Source organism: Drosophila teissieri, chromosome 3R, assembly GCF_016746235.2.
Source record: "Drosophila teissieri strain GT53w chromosome 3R, Prin_Dtei_1.1, whole genome shotgun sequence".
Taxonomy (NCBI): domain Eukaryota; kingdom Metazoa; phylum Arthropoda; class Insecta; order Diptera; family Drosophilidae; genus Drosophila; species Drosophila teissieri.
In genome coordinates this window covers 27,298,887-27,319,612 of record NC_053032.1, presented here as the reverse complement: position 1 = coordinate 27,319,612, position 20,726 = coordinate 27,298,887, and the positions used below count along the sequence as shown (strand labels likewise).

General features: G+C 38.8%; 1 protein-coding gene across 5 annotated transcripts in view; it reads left to right on the top strand.

The window, feature by feature from the left end:
• LOC122621865 (tight junction protein ZO-1) overlaps positions 1-20,726 on the top strand; it is an 84,620-nt gene that overhangs the window by 12,924 nt on the left and 50,970 nt on the right. The gene's annotated exons all lie outside the window — the stretch shown is intronic.

Sequence of the window (20,726 nt, the reverse complement as noted above, 5' to 3'; positions counted from 1 at the left end):
CTACTTGACTTGGAACTTCCACCTTCCTGACTTCGGCGGCAGCTCTGCCATGAGCATTAATTTGTGCCCGCCAGTCAGACATTTTACGACTCCCACTGTAAAAATGGCAGTCAACAGAGTTGCATTTAGTTAGAATATGTACCACCCTAGATATACCCTTTAACTTTGTAAAATGATTTGCCTTAGGATATCTTAATCAACGTCTTGCATCTGGAAATTCACGCCTTTTTAAAAAGTGGTTGCAAGTTTCTCTAAAATGTTTAAATTATATCAAAATCTTTTGCTGTTCCTATGGTACTTGTGCATTACAGGATATTTGCTGCTTCGATATGCAGCAATCTTTTCCATTTGCTTGCTCCACCGCTGCTTCGATATAATAGTGCCCGCTCCGACCTGGCCCCCAGTTCTCCAGTTCCGCATCCCCCCGATCCTGCTCCTTTGTCCGCCCAATCAAACACATGTCAAATGCCGCTGATGTTGCCTGTCGCCGCATGTCCACATGCCCGCCATTGGGGAGCAGGAACCTGCATCTGCATCTGCATCTAATCACAGCTCCGGGCGCGTTTCACTTTCGCCGCGTCATGTAAATGTGCTCTCACCTGTCCCCCGGAGTTCCCCTGGAATCACCAGAAACCTTCGACGACCACGCTCGCCATATAGTTAGGACGTCAGTCTGGTCAGCCCATGCTGTCCACGTATGGAAACTCTTTCCAATCCCCAAGCCCTACATAGAAAAAAAAATCGTTGAATTAAATTACCACGATAATATTTTAAGCTTTCTTAAATGTATTTGTTTTGACTAAAAAGGATTTAGTACTTATCTTTTAATATATAAACCTTTTACAAATATCGGTATAATTAATTATAATTCTCAGTGCAAGCATGTTTTCCTATCCATTTCTCCATCCGCTTTTTGATAGCCGAGTGGGCGCCAAACTAAACCATTACGAGTATCGACAAACATCGATGTCGAAGTAGTTTTACCTCGATGTTTTTGCTGATTTTGTCGCTGTGGCTGTTTCTGATTTTGTTGTTCAGTTGGGGGGCCATACACATGTAGTTTGGCACCCACACTTGCTAGTCGCTTTCCTCAGCCCCATTGGTCTTTAATTTTTGCATACTCGCAGTTTGTAACTCTCAATGGCAAAGCACTCAGCATACACCACCAAATAAAGTTGGCCAGTACTCACTGTACAGTGGGCCGGGAGTAGGCGAAAAGGTCGCTTGTGTTTGGGTGGCAAATAACGCGTAGTTAAAGGTTAATGGTTCATAGTCGAACTTGGGCTTAAGTGGGCAAAGAGGTATTTAGCGATAGATAGCTTGAAGCACTTGTTGAGGATTCATGTATAACTAACACACATTGATCTGGTTTATGGCGAAGATATTGTGTATAATAAACAATTTATGGCGAATTTATTAAAATATTACGTACTCCCAATTTGCTTAAAATATTTTGGATTCCAATCAACTGGGATTAATTATGTACTTTTAAATGTTATTTAATTAGCTCAGCCAATAATTTTGGTGGTTAACCAGGGATAAGTAACTCGTGTTATTAGCAATTCCGCTCATTAAATGCCCAAACTGATGACTTTCCAGCTGAAATTTAATTTCTGTCGAATTTCATTAATGTCAATTAGCTTTCCCCTTCTGTTCGCCTGGTTGAGTAGCCAAGCATCGTATGTATTTTGTAAAAACATATATAATTTAATTTAAGTCAGCTTTTCAACAAGTCCGGCGCCCACAGTGAAGCGCACTGCCGCAGGTTACAAAGTTATTAAAAGTCAATATTTTTCACTGCAATGAAGTTAAATGACGGAAATTCAGTTATTATAAAGTTGAGCACCCCAGATGATAGATGAGATTTTAAACATGTGAAGTGAACCAGTATCATGCAGGGGCTTTAATAATATATGTGCTATGTGCACATGGGAAATAGTTAAACAGTAGTCCGAAACTGAACTAACAGTCCATCGGGACCAAAAGCCGCATTTGGCTGAAAGAGGAAACGGAAGTGCTTTTTTTTCTGCACTTATTTTAGTCCTGGCATAGACAACAAATTGCTCAGCTATTCTTGCACTACGTACAGCTCCTGGTCGTCCTGATAAAAATCCGGTTCAGGACCACTGAAATGAATTAACATTTTGCATGTCTGCGAAAATGGACGATAGCGTTTTTGGCCAGAATAAGGGCACATCCCCCATCAGTTTATCTTGGTCAAAACGTTTTTGTTTCTCCGGTTTTTGTTCGTCCTTCTGCATTTTTGTTTTTTACATTTTATTTTGCTTCTGCATTTTGCGGTTGTGGCCGAGTAGCAGCGAAACAGAAGCCCATAAAACATTTGCAGCAGCCTCGTTTGCATTTTTTATACAGTGCAGAAGGAGTCAGGTTAACGCCTTTTTGGCTTTAATGGTGCAACTTTAGTGCTTAAGTGGTATAAATTGCAGTTGCAGTTGCAGTTGCACTCGCACTTGCACTCGCACAGTTCTGTTCAGTTCAGTACGTTTCGCTTCGTTTTTGGCAGAGATGCATATCGATGGAGCCAGAACTTCATGGAAGCGCTTTAGACCCCAAAAAACCCAGGGGATACCTACATTCTCCTTCCTCCATTTCGTTTGGTTCTATTGAAATCGCGTTTTGTCTACCTCTTACGTACGTAATTTATAACTTTGCAGAAACAAAAGTAACCAAAGGCAGTCTGTGGATCGCTTGTAGGGATTAAGATTTTAAGTACCCAATGTTCAACTTAAAAAAATAGGTCCGTGGGCGTGAAGACCTCTGTAAAATGTTGTATATTAAAGATTTTCAAAGAAATACAAATAAGCATAGTTGAATCCTAATTTGTTAAAATTCTACCCCTTTAATGCACATTTCGTGTTTAACAAATTACGAAGCATAGCCAATCTGAGCCAGCATGCAGGCCTAATCTTTAAACTACAAAACCCTTTTCTTGTTGGTTAGATTCCTCACTTTTTATTCCCACATCACGCTATCCGAAAACTGTCAAAAAACTGTAGGCAAATCCATCAAAATTAACCGGGAAAAAACTTGAAATTAATGGAATTTGAGGCGGGTGTAAAGAATTTACTTAATGTGAAATTGGAAAGCGTAATTATTATTAATTTGTCAAGAATGTAAAACAGATGCTCGGTCGGGAAAACCGACCAAATAAGGGAAAACGAGCATATGCACATGCGGGCTATGTGGATATGTAGATATGTAGCATGAAATGAATTTATTTTTATTCGGTTTGGTTTGGTTTGGTGCCACGTGCCACATTTCCATGGAAAGCCCGCCGACCGAATCGGAGCAATTCGAGTTGAGAACTTCGAATGCAAATCAACAATCCGTTGGAAAATAAAATTAAAACAAGTGCCCCAGACTTCCCGACCGAATTTGTATATAAATATCCGCTCTGTGGAGCAGTGCTCCCTTTTGTAAGCTCCTCTATTTTTACATCCAGCATGCTCCGCTCTATACATTAAATGCATTTGTGCACATTTCGAAATCGTGGCACATTTACATTTTTTCGTTGATTTCTTGTGCGGTTGCATTTTTTATTTGTATTTTAGTTGTGTATTTCTGCATTTTGTGCTGTCAGCTTTGTTCGATTTTTACTTTTCGCCATGAGTAGACAATATTTTTCCTTGACTCTTTCCTGAATGGAAAATCCAAATGCAATTGGGAGCAACTAAGTTTCAATTTGTTTTGTATTTTGTTGGCAACCGTTCCGCTTTTATTCCGGTTTTTTCTTTTATTTCATCTGATGGCTTTTGAAGTCGAAGATTTTTGACTGGGAGTTGAGATCACATGCTGCGAATTCACTAGATAATCTGATGTAATGAACTGTAATCTGACATCAATTTAATATATAATTGCAAATTTCCTAATCGAATTCGATCGGGCATTTTGAATACTCGAAATTAGATACAAAGATTAATGGCACAAGTGAATGGTTGATATATAATATTACTATTAATAATGTTAGCATTAAGTGTAAGCTATGAAGGTTATTAAATCTTTGTGAGGTCACTTCTTATAGAACAAAAGTAATAAAGAATTTAATTGTTCCTTCAATGTTTTTCCGCTCCAAAGCTAACATTTTCCTCGTTAAAAAGCCTGGAAGCAATTTGAACTTTACCCAAGAAGGACTTACCTGCCGTTGGTGTCATTGTCCTTGTGCATGGTGGCGTGTTGCAAGTTCCCCCCTTTTTAGCCCACCGCTCACTCTTTTGTTTCTCCTAGCTGCCTTTGCATATGGTAAAAAAAAGTATATTTTTAGCACAAAATGTAAATAAATTTGCATACACATGGAGTCGCTGGCGAACAATTGCCACAAGGAGGCACCCGGGATGGGGAATGGGAGATGGTGGTGACGTGGAGGGGGTAAAGGGAACTGGCTGGTAGTCCTGGCATGGCATTAAAGGATTACAAAAGGCCAGCAGCAGTTGCCGCAATAATCCTGTTAGTTTATTTTGCACCACAGAGCACACAATGTCAAGTGCAGAATGAAGCATTACGGAGTGGGTTTCGCGGTGGGGCTCCTCCTCTGAACCATCTGACAGACAATCGTAGACAATGCCACTGCAGTGAGGTGTTGGAACGGAATGATGATGATGGTCGTCCTAATGAAGTCATACGAATACCCAAGCCGTAAATTACATGTCCAACTAAGTGATGCTCCCTGGTCGTTTATCCTTCATGCCATCCAATCCAATCCCTATGCCACTGAAATATTCAAGTCATTTAAAGTTGAATGAGACGCACACTTTTCGGTCAGCTATTACAGGCAATTTCCTATGAATTTTCCAAATGGCAGAAGTGCAAGCCGAGTGTCATCCACTCAAACACATCCTGTTCACCTCACAATATGCATACGCCATCCCTTGACCATTAATCTTGGGCATTGTTCTAGCTTCGGCTAGTGTCATAGTTATAAATTATGCAGCAGTTGAGTTAGGAATCGAGATGGCAATATGGATAAGAGAGGGCTTGCACTTAGGAAAACGTCTGCTATTTGCTAACATAAATTATAAGTAATATTATCAGAAGTTTAAAATTTAAAATTCCATCTTCTATGACTTATGAAAAAGAATAAATGATAGGCGCCTTCTATGCTGTATGTTGTATTTCAAGTGATTGAATACTTTTTAAAGTGCACAGCATAGAGCACTCTTGAAAATCGATGGCCAAGGCCCATGCATATCGAGTGTCCAATCCAATCCACTCCACTCCACTCCCCTCCTCATCATTCCATTCCATTTCGAGTCGAGTCGAGGCGAGTGCAAAAAAATGCAACCAAGCGTAAAATCAAATAAAACGTCAACCCAAAATGGACACGAGTGGGAGGAAGGGCAGCGTCTGAGGATGGGAATGGGAACGAGGAGGATTGCGATGAGGAACCACCACCAACATGGACGCAATCCGTGGAGAACCCAAACCCACCACGTTGATGGCCGGGACCGCCGGCTACCGACAATGTTCAAGTGTCAATTGGGCTTACTTACAGGCCACTTTGTCGACGGCTCACTGTACTCGCTGCCCTTAAACATATATGTATTCCCTTTATATATACCCGTATACATATATTAATATGCACACACATCAATGTAAATGCCGCCTTCGAGTGGTTTTGTTGTGGAACTCTCCTTCTGCTCGTTGTTTGTGTAATTGGATAAGCTGAAGTCGCCATAATGATGAATTGTGATTTGCAGATTGCGGTGGAAGTTGTAGTAACTGAATACGCAATAGATTTCCTGCGGTTAGGAGATATGCAAAAAGGATTTATAAAAAAAAGATTAGCATAAAATATTTGAAAAGATGTATTTGCTTACCAGCTTTTTAGATTTGGATCAACAATTTTTCTCAATTCTTTCTTTAAAAAACAACCTAAAAATCACAGAATACCCATTTGGAATAATATTATCTTGCCATTAAAGATGCTGCCTTTCTAATTGTTTTCATTACTCCAATTGAATGGGCCATATGATTTCGACCACAATCACTTCTCCCACTCAAAAGGAAAACATTTCCGATGCACTTAAAATATTTTTGTGGAGCGAACGTTTTGTTTAGACGCAACTCAAGTGTTGCTCAAGTGCAAACTGCATTTACCCCAGCTCCAAATCCGATTCGATTTCTAACTCCAAACGCCGACTGTGATTGCATTGGGGAGCAAAGTGCAGGGCCATTTAATCGACTGTGGAAATGTGTGCCCCAAAGAGCTGGGCGATTAGAGAACTGGGTCAATTGCGCTGCAAGGGAAACCGAAGAATTATGTTTATGTTTTCCCAAGAATCAAAGCAATTGCACACAGGTAGACCGACCGAGCAGCACTCAACGCTCGATAATTGTTTACCAAAAACTGAGAGCCGACAAGAATGCGTTAACCCAATTTCCATGCCACGAAAAAAACAATCATTAAAAGTATCTATTACATTCTAATGTATTTTATTTGTTCTTTTTCGTTGCAGGTATGTATACGTTTGTATTTGACCATTATGTTGTGGGTGTGCGCTGTGCCCCTTTGGCTTTGACTTCGTCGAAATTTGCATAAACTTTGGGCCACAAGCAAAGCGGCCAAATGTCAACAACTCTATCAGCCAGAAAGATACGGAGCCCGCAATCTTTTGGTAGCGAATTTCAGAAAACCTCCAACGTCAACTTCAACGCAAATTGGCAACACAAATCTGTCAACGGGCCGGGAGATGGCCAAACTTACCAGGCAAACATTCGAACAACAAGCACACTGCTAGAAAAATTGTGGGAAAGAATCAAAGAAGATCATCGAAAATTCTTAGCAAATCGGAATACAGTAAACTTTTCCTTCTATTTAAATTTAACTTTTGGATGCGACTACTATTTTTCGATTTTCTATTTGTCTTTGTTTTAACTAGACCAGTTGATATAGATCGATTTTTTTTTGGAGTGCAGTCATTCAAGCCCGGCTCACCTGTTGTCTTGGCCAAGTCGGGCCTGGCACTTAACAAGTTTTCAATTTGTAAACGCGCGTGCTTTGAATACTCCCCGAGATCTTTGGCCGGAGTTGGAGCTGAAGAAGGCAGACAATTGAGCCAAGATTGAATAAGTTTTGAGGGGGGGAGTTGGCGATGGAGGCCAATTGGGTACCAAGTCCAAAACAGCACGTGTGTCCCATGGAGAAGAAAAACTCGAGATCATGCCAATTTCCAATCACTCAGAAACAGTTTTTTTTTATCCATTACGCAAAACTTGACTGGCGGAGTATTTAGTTCGTATCCGTTAACTCTGTTATAATTTCATTAAAACGATAATTACAGTGGAGTGCACAGAATATAAAAAGTTTTGTGTACAGTACAAATCATTAAAGCCTGTTCGAAATGGTTATCCTTTATGTCTCTATAAAACAACGTGATGGGTCTTTCATATAAGTAATTACATGTTTTTCTACAATAGATAATTGAAACTGGTGGCTATACTTAAAATATCTTCTTGGCAATCCCATTTAAGTTAATGTCTTGTAAAGTGGAAGATCTATTTGAAATTCTTCGTCGTTGTATTGTGAAGGCCTAGATTTGCATTTTTATGGATACTCATCACGGTCAGGTGATTAAGTCGTTAACAAAGCATTGATTGTTTGTACGGTTTACGATGGCATTATAACACGGATCTTGGCTGGGTTTATTGTATGAATACAGAAGCGTAATATCAGTTCCCCAACATGCGTCGTTGCTCTTCTTTGATTAGTTTTTATGTGTGCAGGTAATTGATAGTCATATTTTTCACCATTACAATTTACTTCCACAAACATGCTTATCCTATAAAAGATACGCTTCTCTTCCCAAGAACTGTATTTAAACGTCTAACTACATCCTCAATAAATCATCTCAACTGCTGAATAACTCAATTATAAATCAGCACTTTGAAATTTGCATCTTTATGGATTTCCATTGCTCCCGAGCAATTTATCGAAACGCCTTTGCAAATTGCTTTACAATGCTCGCAAGCCAAATACAGAAGTCAATCTGAATGCCTCCAAAATGGTTTTTATTATAATCGTTAAGCTATCCCGGCGTTCTGATGTCAAAAACCTTTGCCAAACAATCGTTTTATTTTCCTATGATTTTTTTTTGCCTGCCATTGTTTGTTGTCTTGCTGATTACCATGGCTGTGTTATTGTTGCCATTTTATTTGAACATTTATTTATGATATTTTTGTTGATTTTCTGCCGCTGCTTTTCCTTTCCACCTCTATTTTATAATGATTCTTATTGTTATGCTCTTGCTTTGTGGTTTTACGTTCGTTTTGTGTTCTTTTGCACGTGTTTTATGTGAGAATAGAAATGGAAAAAATATAATGGGAAAAATGAGCGAAGAAGGATATAGCCAATTGTCTATTTTTTAAGCTTTAATTATGATGGTTTTGGCTCAAAGAAAATTAAGTTGAATGTGGGCAAGATTTGTCAAGGTTTATTGCACTTAACAAATTACTTGATTTTCCAAAACAAAACAAAACACAGCAGAAAATTAAAAAATCATAAAAACTCCAACCATGTCTAAATTATCAACCGTTTTTTCAACCAGGCCATATAAAAGTCGAACAATTAAATGATCAGACAATCCGCAACCATATCTAATAACTATATCAAAATGTAAGTTGTTCGGCTTGTAAAATTGGAATTACAAATTGAACAAGAAAATTGTCAAATTGGCTTATAACATTTACACGCATCGCATTGCAATGGATCGCATTGCATTGGAAATTGCAAATTGTTAAATAACAAATTTGCTTTTGACCAAAAGCGGTTGGCCTAAGTCGACATAAACAACTGAGCACGTTAATAAATCATTTTTGACCAATTTGAGACACCCTTTCGGCCGACTGCCATTGGGTTGGCTGTTGGCTGCTAACGCATTTGGTCAAAACCAATTCATCAATTGCCCAAAATCTTGGCCAGAGCCAGCCAACCAAACAGCCAACCAAGCCATTCCAAGCCAAGAAACCAAACCCACCAAATATGTCAAAATGCAGGTGGCAAAATTAGACAGAGAAACACAAAAACGCCAAAATTATAAATATTTCGCTTTTTTGCGCCATTGCGCAAAATCAACAGAAAAACCAATGGATGAAAAAAAAACTCGTAAATATATTGACAACTTTGCAGATTTTGATTTTCCGCTTATGCGAGTCAATTTATTTATTTGTTGGTATTTACACTGCGTATTTACACTGCGCCAATTTTATGTTTATATTGTTGATCACCGCAAAATAATTGAAAGGAAAAAATAAGATAAAAGCAAAACAAATAAACAAAATATAACCGGCGCCACAGAGTCTTGCCAAAAAGTATGTTGGTCAGAAGGAAAAAAGATAAGAGCATAAACTATAAACTAGTATGGGCTACAAGATACCCATTAATCAAAATAATGGGGAACTACATTCTTGTTCGATTGAAGAGGTTAGATATTATTATTTAGTCAAGCAAAATCGAATATATGTAGCTTTTCTTTCTTGTAACATTTACTTAAATCAACTGACCACAGAATGAACAAACTTTTCTTTGTTAGCTCCAGGGTACTAATATCTCTGCAGTTTCTGGACTCGCAAAGCGCCAAAGCAACTGGAGCCAAAATCAGATTTATATTCACATATGTAGTGGCTGTCGCAAACCGGAGCCAAAGATTTGGCAAATAGCCGAGTAAAGCTTAAGACAAAGGCGACGAAAAATAGAAAATCGAATTTATCTTCATTATGGCCCTAATGAATGGTGCGAATGACATCATCAGAATTATCATCATCGCATTTTTCTGTTGGGGTTTCTGTAAATATTTGTGACGCCTTTTCAGGTGCAACGATGCAAAACATTTTTTTTTATCGCCACCTCCGCCGCCAAACGTGTGATTCGAATAATTGCTTTGCAATTTGCCGCCTCGGGCTTTATAATGCAAAAAAAAAATATACAAAAAAAAAGCATCGAAGCAGCTAAATAATATTATTACGCCACGCTCTTGGCATACAAAATCGCTTTTTATTATTATTTGCTGGCCACGTTATCTTCGGGTATTATATTACAGGCGACACACAAGATGTGTGTAAGATGTCAGGTGTGGCTGGAACCGTTTCTGATATATCAATTCAGATTCAGGTTCAGATTCGGATTCAGATTCTGAGTTACGAGAGGTGCCGAGTTCTGCGGGGCACTAAGTTGATATTCAGTTACCTCCCTGTATTGTTTATGAATTGGTCAGCCACCTTAGAATTTATGAATTCCACTTGCGAAGTGGCGCATAATGCGATTTCAGCTCACGTTCTCTGTCAGCTACTGAAAGAGATTTATAATTTTAGATTTATGGATCGCAAGTGCTAAATTTAATTGCATATTTTGGAGACAAAGCTGAAATGATTCTCTCAACAAATATGCAAATGAATTTGGCATGAGATATAGTTGCTTAAATGCTTATTAAAAGCAGATTAGCTCTCTTTTCAACGACTTAATGTTATATATCTTTTTTATTGCACTTTATACCTTTTTATTGGGTAAAAATTATGCATACAAATTTCCTTGAAAACTTTCACTGAAACTACCTTTTGCATTCAGGTGGGACTCACTTACTCTCGCATAACCCATAACCTTTTTTGAAAGGGGGGCTCGTCTTCTCTTAACTGGCCATAAATTATGATGACCCATTGAAATCTCTGGCGGCGCCTTTAAAATTCCAACATATTATTGTAATTTGTGAAGGGCATAGCAAGTGAAATAAACCAAAAATATTTGACACTTTCGGATGGTTTATTTTCATGGTAGACTTCAAGCCAAAGCTCTAACCTAACTATGAGCCCAAAAACCGAGATTTAAAACTTGTCAATCCTGTTTTTGCGGCGATTACTTAATGGGGCTTACGTGACTTCCAGGGAATCAGCCCGACATCGATCATATAATTTGCCTAAGCCCGGTCTAATGAATCTCCATTTGGTCCAGAGCCACATGCAAACCTTTGAGCACGCTTCCACATCGAATGAAAGACGGAGGAACAGAATATTTTTTAACACATAACAAAACACCTCATAAATTTTATTACCCCCGCCGACACGGACCAAAAAGCCAACTAAAACTCCACTCATTAGCAACAGAAACCCAAAGCCAAGGCAGAAAAAAAGAAAAACCAAAATCCAGAGGCAAATCCCTTGAAAACCAAGCCCAAAGACTCAGAGCAAAAGTTTTACAACTTTTTTTTTTGTTTGCCTTTTCATGGCTTTTATTTCAACTTCATTTGAATGACTCGGTTTGCCGCCATATGAGAAGTCCTCTGATTTGGTTCTTTTTTATTGTTATTTTTTATGCCGACGTTATAAGGCAAAACGTGCCGCTGTCTGAACACAGCAGTTCTTTTATTTTTCGTGTGTCTTGTGTCTGTTTTTCGGTTTTCAATTCGAAAATCACTTTTGGCCATCGCACACCGTCTGACAACTAACACAACGCCAGTGGCCAGCAGGCTGTCATAGAACTTCACCCACATAAATAATTTTTAGTTGTTTTCCAAGTTGTTTTTTTAAATTTTATTGAAAAAAAAACGATATATTCAAGGTTGATTGGCTAACTCGCAAAGCTTGTAACTTTAAGAAACTTATTGGTTGGATTTTATATATTTTAAAAGCACTTTAAAGTTGTGTAGCTTTAATTAGCACAAGTGTACTTTCAATTGTAATAAATAAAGCGATTTTTATGATCTAAATAAAATGGTAGATGACTGTAGGCTTTTGGCCTACAGACCAGCTTGTTAACCTGCTTGAATTGGAAAAGATTTCCTATCTATTGACTCCACCGAGCATTTATTTGACTTAACTTTAGTCATTTGTGTACGTAGACTGCGTTATTGTCTCGACTCACATGCGCACTCACGAAAGGAAAATATTTGTGCAAGCGCTCCTTCGACTTTTCAGCGGACTTTAAGATGATCAGGCACAGATATAGTGTGTACTCTATACCCTATAGACTATTGTAAATATGGTGAGCAATCAGTGGAGCTGCTCTGAGCTGAACACAGTAGCAGTTGGTATTGCGTGCAGATCTTGTTGGGTTTGGTTTGTGTTCAGATATGTTAGCCATGTTAGCCTATGCTCGTATGTGTTGGAGTGGCCCAGTCGGTTGAGATTAAAAACGCTTAAATATTTATTAAATGTGGGAGCGTGCAAAAGACAAGTTTGTGAGTCAGCTTAGAATGTCTGGTGGTTGGTGGTTGGTGCTTGGCTTTACTCGTGTATACTCGTATGTTTGTATGCGAGTGCTAAATGAATGCTAAATATTTGCATTGATTTATTTGGTGCATTAGACAGTGGCACTAAGTGGTATTATAAATATTTGGAACAAGTCTCTCCCTACCAGAATAGATAAATTGTTGATGTGTGTACGATTTATTGTTTCTCGAATGTTTGCCGTCTAAATCGGTAGCTGACTGTGAGATGTTAATCTGCAGGGTCATTAATTCAGTTTCGCTCTTTCCTGCATATGATATTATTTCCTTTTTATTTTCCCAAATGATTGCCACAATAACCGCACCGGAAATGCGATATCAACCGATTGTCGAGAGGCTCTCTCTCTCTTGAATGCCCGACTCCGAGGTTAACTTTCTCGAGGCAGACCGCACAAATGGCAAGCGGAGCTCCCAGGGTTTTGAGTACACGAAAGAAAAACATCTGAAGCCTCACATTGACCCATTTAAAATGAAGTTTACGACGTCTTTCGTTAAATCGTATTCATATTAATTTCTCTCTGTGTACGGGATGTCACTTTCAAACACATAGCCATCATATTGACAAGCGTACTGCCTGCAACGACCCATCCATCTATCTCCTATGTGTAATTGCAGCAATGGGAGCAACAACAAGCCGCAGATACATTTGTATCTTTGTATCTGCTGAAAGGCTTTCAGCGTGCGGCACCAGGATGTGCTGGCCAACAAACAAGACGTTGACTTGACGGGTACAGTCGTCCACGGAGCTGCTTGATTTTTTAATTATTTATGCCTAAGACACGTTAATGATTTTCCAAGGAATCGCCTCAGACTGCACCACCAACTGGTTTTCCAGTCTCCCCAGCTGCATCTTCCCATCCCCAGACGACTTCTTCCGACTAAAGTTGGTTAGTCACTTCGTAATTGGTTACACTTTGATTTCGCCTCGACTCAATCGCTGACCTGCAAAGCGAATGACAACCTGAAATGAGGAAAATCGGACGGGCTTTTCACTCACTTTGTCACAATCGCTTGACAAGTGTTCGATGCTCGTGATTGAATCGGCGGAATTTTTGTAGTGCAAAAAGTGAGACAGATTTGTGATTTGAACTGAAAGCCTGCGAAAAGATTGTTGTCATTAAGATGTTTGGCATCGTGTTGGAGAAATTAGGATCTGATAGCAGTGATAAATTATAACTCGAAGCGTAATTCAGTGAAAAAATGACTAAGATGCTATGAAGTTGTAGTCTAAAAAGTACGATATGATTTGTATCAATTTAATTTTGCAATATTCTCATTGCAATAAATTTATTTTAACAAGGAAAAAATGAACATGAAGTCAACTCACATTAGTTCAGCCCTCATAAATCCCCTTACACGTTTATGAAAGCGCTCAAAGCTAATTGAACAATGGAATTCTAATAAAATTCGCCATGTGATTGCAGTAAACATTCGTAATGTGCAAATACAACAATTCGAATAAAAAATCAATACCGCTGGGACTCGAATAGACAGCCAGCATGTAACGATGCCTTTGTGTATGACTACATGTATATGTATGTTTATATATGAGTATATAAGTACATGCTTAAATCAGGCGATACATATTTATGGGCCGCACTTGTGGGGCACTCGATATTCAATGGAAAAACGATGCATCAAAGTCACATACGGAGGAGACACTTGTCATGATGTCGGTTTTCATTTTAACCTTCAATTGGGTGGCAGTCATCTTACAGCACACGATTTTCCCTCACACTCACACACGCAGACATATCGATGTGGTGGCATGACAATTGAATTGCAATTAAGCGGCCAAGTGCAATTAACTCAAACAATTACCAAGTCACCAAAGTCAGGCCCAAAAGTCACCGAAGCCGCCGCCAAAGTTGCAGCCATCATAATTGCTGTACCCGTAAATGTTTCGCTTTGAATTTGGATTTGCTTCGGTGCTCCTAACTGAGGGGTATATTTCATTTTAGAGAAAAACATTTTTAATATTACTACCAATAAAATGCAGCTTTATTTTCTCAAGATTCTCAGTGAGTGTTGCGATATCTGTGGGATATACTTTTTGTTATAAAACCTTCATCTCCGGTTTAGTCTTAAAGAGTATATTAAAAATCGACTTAACTTAGTTAACCTACTTCTCCTTTTTTCGCTTTGTTTATTTCGCTGCTCCGCACGAATCGTGTGCAACTTTTGGCGGCACTTTGCAGTTGATTTAATTACAATCAGTAGCTCATAGGGGGAAACTTGAACCCGAGATCAATGAAACTTGGTCTACACTATGTACGGTATATGTTTTCGACTCTCTATCGCAATGTTTTCCCTATTCTACATATCACAGACCTTCGCACGTTCCAGTTTGCCCGTTCAAATGCAATTGAGAAAACTTTGCGGAGTAAAAAACAACAACATACAAATTAGCCTGCACAATGCAATTAGTTGGGGAAATTTGCTTTTAATGACATGATGGCACCAAGTTGGAGATGGAATTCGCTTTTTGAGGTTGTGCGCGTAAATTGCGTAGAAATCGTTGAACGAAAAGGGGAACCGAACGGAACTGCACTGAAAGTGGGTTAAGAATTGTCATAATTGTTTTGCTGTTTTTTCCCTGCCTTGCCACATTTTTTATTCGCAATAGAGATATTGCAATTCTAAAGCTGCCACTTAATGGAGTTCATTTAATACAGAGAAAGGGGAACGCGATAATTGCGTGAGAAGTCGGGCTAAGTAAGTGCAACATGATTTCTTTATAACAATTGCTAATAGCTCCCAGGGGGAAAAATGTTTAACATCAGGAAGATCTTTATCACAGGGCCTTTAAAAAAAGAGATGATGGTCATTTAACATGATCCTATTAAGATTTAAATCTTATGTATGATGATTATGTATGATTTATATACCAGATTCATTAACTTTCAATTAAATCTGGTTCTATTATCTTGATCTACTGATTTATTCTAGTAGCTTAATCCTGCCCCCTTTTTGCCCATTCGAAATCCAATAATATTCCCCCACTTTATTCACGTTCGACAGCTGCAGACTGCAAACGCTTTGGGCTGGATAAAAATCTCCCCAATTGGCGTAGGAATCTGCACTGAATCTGCACTCCAGCTCTTCCTTTGAAATGGAACCCAATTCGAGGCGACTCGTGCTATTGACAGCTGACATTACAACAAGTGTTTTGTATCCTGGTCTTGGCTTGTGTTTGTGCTTGTAATTGCTTTGCTTTTCGCATGGAAAGGGTTCTGATAGGGTTGATTTCGAGGCCAAAAAAGGAGGTGAAGGGCCGGGGACATCATGACACGCACACTCCATGACGAAAGGCCATATGGCAGGTGCCTCGCTCTTTCAGCCCCTCAGATCAGCCCAAAGGCAAATAGCGTTTTTTCATTATGATTTTGAGGGAAATTTGATACTCCCCCGACATCCTCTGCATATGGATGTCACTCCCAGTGCACTTGAAAAAAATCTATCGTTCTGTTGAAGAAAAATTGCAAACAGAAACATTTAATGGCCTTACAACTATAACCATCGTTTAGTATAAGCTTAATTTTATTTTATTTGGAAGTGTTCATTTGGTAAATATTATATAGAATTTCGTGCAGTGCACAATCTGCAACCCTTGGATGCTTTTGCCAACCCATTTTGCGCACTCAGCGACCTGCACATCCACCCCTCGTTTTTGCTCCTGAAACATTAAAGTTTGTGCGAATTTTGTTGCAAATTCTAGTCAAATATGCGAAATTTGTCGTCTGCAGCTGTTGGCCTGCTGTCCGTTCCCCCAAGTTTTCCCCCCTTTTCCTCCGATATATTCCTCCCCCCCCAAAATGCACTCGGTTCAGTGCATTTGCGTCCCAGTCGAATTTCATTCTGCTTAAACCCACGCCAAGGAAGGATGTCGTCGAAAAAATTTGAAACGCTTATGCCAAAGTTTTCTTTTTACTGTTTTAATCATTTCTGCGTAAATTCAATTCCGTTTAACTGTCCGTTTTTGCTGTAGAAGCATTATTGCAAATATATAAACTTTATAAATGTGTTGATTGCGTTTATTTTTAGTTAAGCTAGCAGTGCAATATAAATCTTTAACTTATTCAACCGGATGTGTTTCTTTTTAATGTTCGTAAATTGTTAAATTATGAGCTTATCTGATTTTCACAGATTTTATTACTGCTTTTCAAAAGGAAACGGAAGTATTAGTTAGATAAATTGATATTATATTTTCTAAATGTGTTAAGTGAGGCGGCACAATTTAGTTAATTATAGATTATCGTATGTATCAGTCACAAATTTGGCATTGTGAAAGCTTAAAAATGAATATGGCACAAAAATAATAAGTTGATTTCCTTTAAAGTAAGCCAAAAGCAATATGTTACAGTCACCAGTTGCTGAATCCCACACGATGATTAAAGCCCAAGCTCGGTTTGTTTATAATTTATTATGCCTGCGTATATATTTAATTTTAATTTCAGTAGATGGCTTTTGGTTGTTGTTTTTTGTGCCTCTTCAAAATTATATGCCTACAAATATGGAAGTGCCATCGAATTAATCGCCACTTTGCGTTTACCTCTGTGTTTTCGTTTTCGATTTGGAAGATCCATTATGGGTCTCCTAGGCCCATGTCTGCTGACCTTCAGATCGCAGCCGACTATAAATAGAGATACGAGAAAACGGCATTGTCATTCACGCAGATCTAGAAGATACTCGTACAATCCGTCAGTTTGCCAGCTCATTCATAATTCCATTCGTTACTTTGATGAGTTGCCGCACTTGAGCGCACTTCACCACTGACTTTTGATGTGTTTTTTTTGGTGCGTTTTTATGTACATTTGAATTGTACTTGAAAAAAAGTGCTACAACACTCGAACACTTCCAGGGCGATAGACGGAACCAAAATCCCCGCCACCAACAGTTGAATAGGAAGCTGAAAAAATTGTAAAAATAAAAACGAGACAAGAATTTGAATCTAATGCTAATAAAATTGATTGCCATGACGCAGATTGATGACTGTCAGGGCCAAGTCTGCCACGCACTCAGTACCAAGCTTAAATTCCTATCTGGATTGCTGCACTTAAAGAAAATGTTTCTTCCTCTTAGCAACCCTTAACAAATTGAATGTATTGTATTTGTGTGTGTTTAATAGAGGATTTAGAATAAAATTTTCATTTTACAAATCAAGTTAAATATTATTACATTTAACAGAAAAAGCTCTAGGTAAGCAAATTGTTTTCTGTGTATACAAAGATTATATTAATTGTCAGGCAACGCAGATCGATTTGTAATAGCACATGTCTAATCCGCAGTTTATTTTAAACAATTTCGGTGGCACAACTCTGACATTGCAACACTTCTGGCCGCCGAGGGTTAATCTCTGTGAAATTTTATGTTAAGCTGGGGATAAAAATTAAATTTTGACTGACAGCGTTGAGGGGGTCATTATTTCATTGATAAATCGCCGAAGCGTGCGTTTTCCGTTTTCAAAACTATTTACATAGCGCAACCTCAAGCATCGCTTTAATCATTTTCATTTCCATTTCCGAGCGTTATGTGGAAAATGTTTGATGCTAAGCGATTTTCCATGTGCCGACATTCCACAGATATCGTTTGTGCATTCCATTTTGTCACATTAATGAGATAATTATGCTTTGATTAATATTTAATTGATCAATTAAATGTAAGCTTTTAAGGCCGAAAGTGCATTGTGCTTTGCTGTCTCATCGTAAAACTTTTATAGGTAAAATTTGAAGATGTTTGCTAACAAAATACCTTTCTCTACCTTTACGGCTGTGTATTTGCATTTCTTCCCATATTTTCATTTCGCTAAAAAGTTCCCAGACCTTTTATTTCCCATATGCATAGCCCCAGCCCCAATATCACATATCATATATCACACGCACTTAATCCCCACTTTCATTTTCGCTTCCCTTCCACTCTCCGCAGACATTACACAATTTTTATTTAATTGAAAATCATCCGCATAAATTTATTTCTCGGCTTGAGTGTCTGCTTGAATCGCCTTAGCTCTTTCAAAGAAAAACATACAAAATTGTGTCACTTGCGACTTTTCTCTGAGCCCTAAACATTGTAATTGTTGTTGACTATATACGTATATATATAGATATATGTATTTATTACTCTTTATTTCCTTGCATTGTGCATAAAACTGTCTGGGGTAACTTGATACTCGAAGTAAAACTGTCGCGACAATTGTTTGGCTTTTTTACTGTGAGTTTTGGTTTGGGTGGGTTTACTTTGTGGCAAAGACTGCAAAGACTTTTGGGGGAAGGTTGTGGAGTTTAAACTGAAGTGCTTGTGTATTTGACTTTTTGCCGTTTCATGTTTCCTTTAATACCATATTTGTTATTGGCTGCCAATTGCTTTAAATTTGTTGCATACAATTTATGATTATTGTTTTGGGTCTTCTCTCCCATGATTTTTGCCGTTTTTTCCGATGCCAGTTTCCCACGCTGATTTATGTAGTCATTGGAAACAGTTTTTCACTTGCAGTAATTGTAAACTTCTTCTGTAGCTTGTGCAGCCACCGCAACTACTTCGCTGAAAATACTTTGCATATTTTATCGGCCAACATTCGTCACGTTGCAGGAGATGGGAAAAGTAGTTCGCTATAAGGCGGAGCAATAGGAGGTGACTTTCTTCAGTTCCCCGCAATTTGTCACCCGGCATGAGGTGTCGTATCCCGAGTTCTGGCTTCTCAATTACAGAACCCATAAAACCGCTGGGAGAGCAGCTCTTAAAACCACAAATTGCCGTAACTTGGCTAAAGATATATCCGCTTCCGCTTGGCCCGCTGCGGCATCATTTGTCTTCCTTTCGTTTTTGGCCCTTCTTTAGCTACCAGTTCATATTCTAACATTAATCTATGTTCTCTTGCGGTTTGATTTGCATTCATTTGCGGCAGGAATTCTGCTTTTATTTACGCATTTTTTGCGAGGAAATTACTGGCAACTTGGAAGTGGCGAGAAGTTCATTGTCTGCTTAAGTTTCGTTTTTATTAACACCTTAGTCCAACCGCAGAAAGAGTTTTTCATTCGAGTGTTTTGGCAATAAAATGTTTATCCATTTACGGCGAGTTTACTGTAATATGCTAGCGTAGAAGGTGTAGAATGTTGGCTAATAAAACTCCATAGTGATCGAAATAATAGTAATAAACTGAGCCAGGTCAACCTAACACTTTTCCTTGGAAATCGCCTATCAGTTTGAATGCATTTTGCCTTTATGCTACTTATAAAAATGCACTTAACCTTCAAAGAGCTGCCGGCGCAATTGCAACACATTTTCCGATCGTAACATTTTAGAACATTATTCCAGGGTGATCAATCCACGTCGCTGACAGAGGCAACAACCTAAAAACGTGCCAAACTTGGCCTGCAGTCATATGCAAAACATTGCATGCCACACATACTCACATTCTGCCTGCGGCCGAGCATCTTCATCTCGTCTGCGTAATTTACAAGTATGAAATCGGCCGAAATGATGATGGCCATCAGGAGTTGCAGTTTCATTCGGGGTCTAAACTCTGGTGTCTAGTATGAAGCCCATTTTCAACCGCCGAAGCTTCTGGCATTGCATAAATTTGCAGTTGCTGCGGCCGTGAGAAGTTCTGCGATGATTTTCTCACGCATGTCTCTAGGATATGCACGAGTGAGCTTCTTGAACTTGTACTTGTACCTACTACCTACTATCCACTACCTACACGGGGACTTATTATAATTTTGTGAACTATTTTTTCATGAGTTCATTCCAGACGCGAGGAGTCTCTCCAGCTTTTCTGCTCTCCAATTAGCATTCCGCTTGGGAACAGAACATACATACGTATATATATATATATATTTTTCAGGGGGGTTGCAACAAATTGCAACAGGTTGAAAAACTAATTTGCATGCATGAAATTGCACTGCGAGTTCAGCTGACTTGACTTGTCTGAAGTTCTCGGCTGGGGTTTTCAGCTTTTAGTTTTCAGACACGATCGAGACACAGTCATATATACGGACATACATACATTTATGTGTCTGCAGAGCTGCAAGAATAATCAGAAACTTGTCCAAAACTATAGCAGCAGCTGGCGCAGATCAGATCAGATCAAGCCTAGCCTCGATCTGTTTACTTATGTATATCCGAGTGTGCGATTTGCCATTGTCTGGCAATGCGGTTGGTCTTTATACTCATTTCACAGTTTTCAATTGAACTTGAAGTGTCTGTCGTGGAGTGACGCTCCCCTGACTTCAAAGACCGAAAACGACTTGCCTAGATTTGGACAAGTCGCTGGATAAGTGTATGGCAAATACAGTGCGTTTCAGCGAATTAAAGCTACATAATAAGCAGAAATATTTAGAAATATGAACAATATGAAAAGCTCAACTGTTAGTAGTTGTATGCAAGAAACAACAAGTGACATAACAATAGTATTGACCTACCCACTTAAGTTCAGCTTAGGGTATCTATTGTTCGATTTTATTTGTGTTCATTACTTACCTTGTCTTGCGTGTGCTT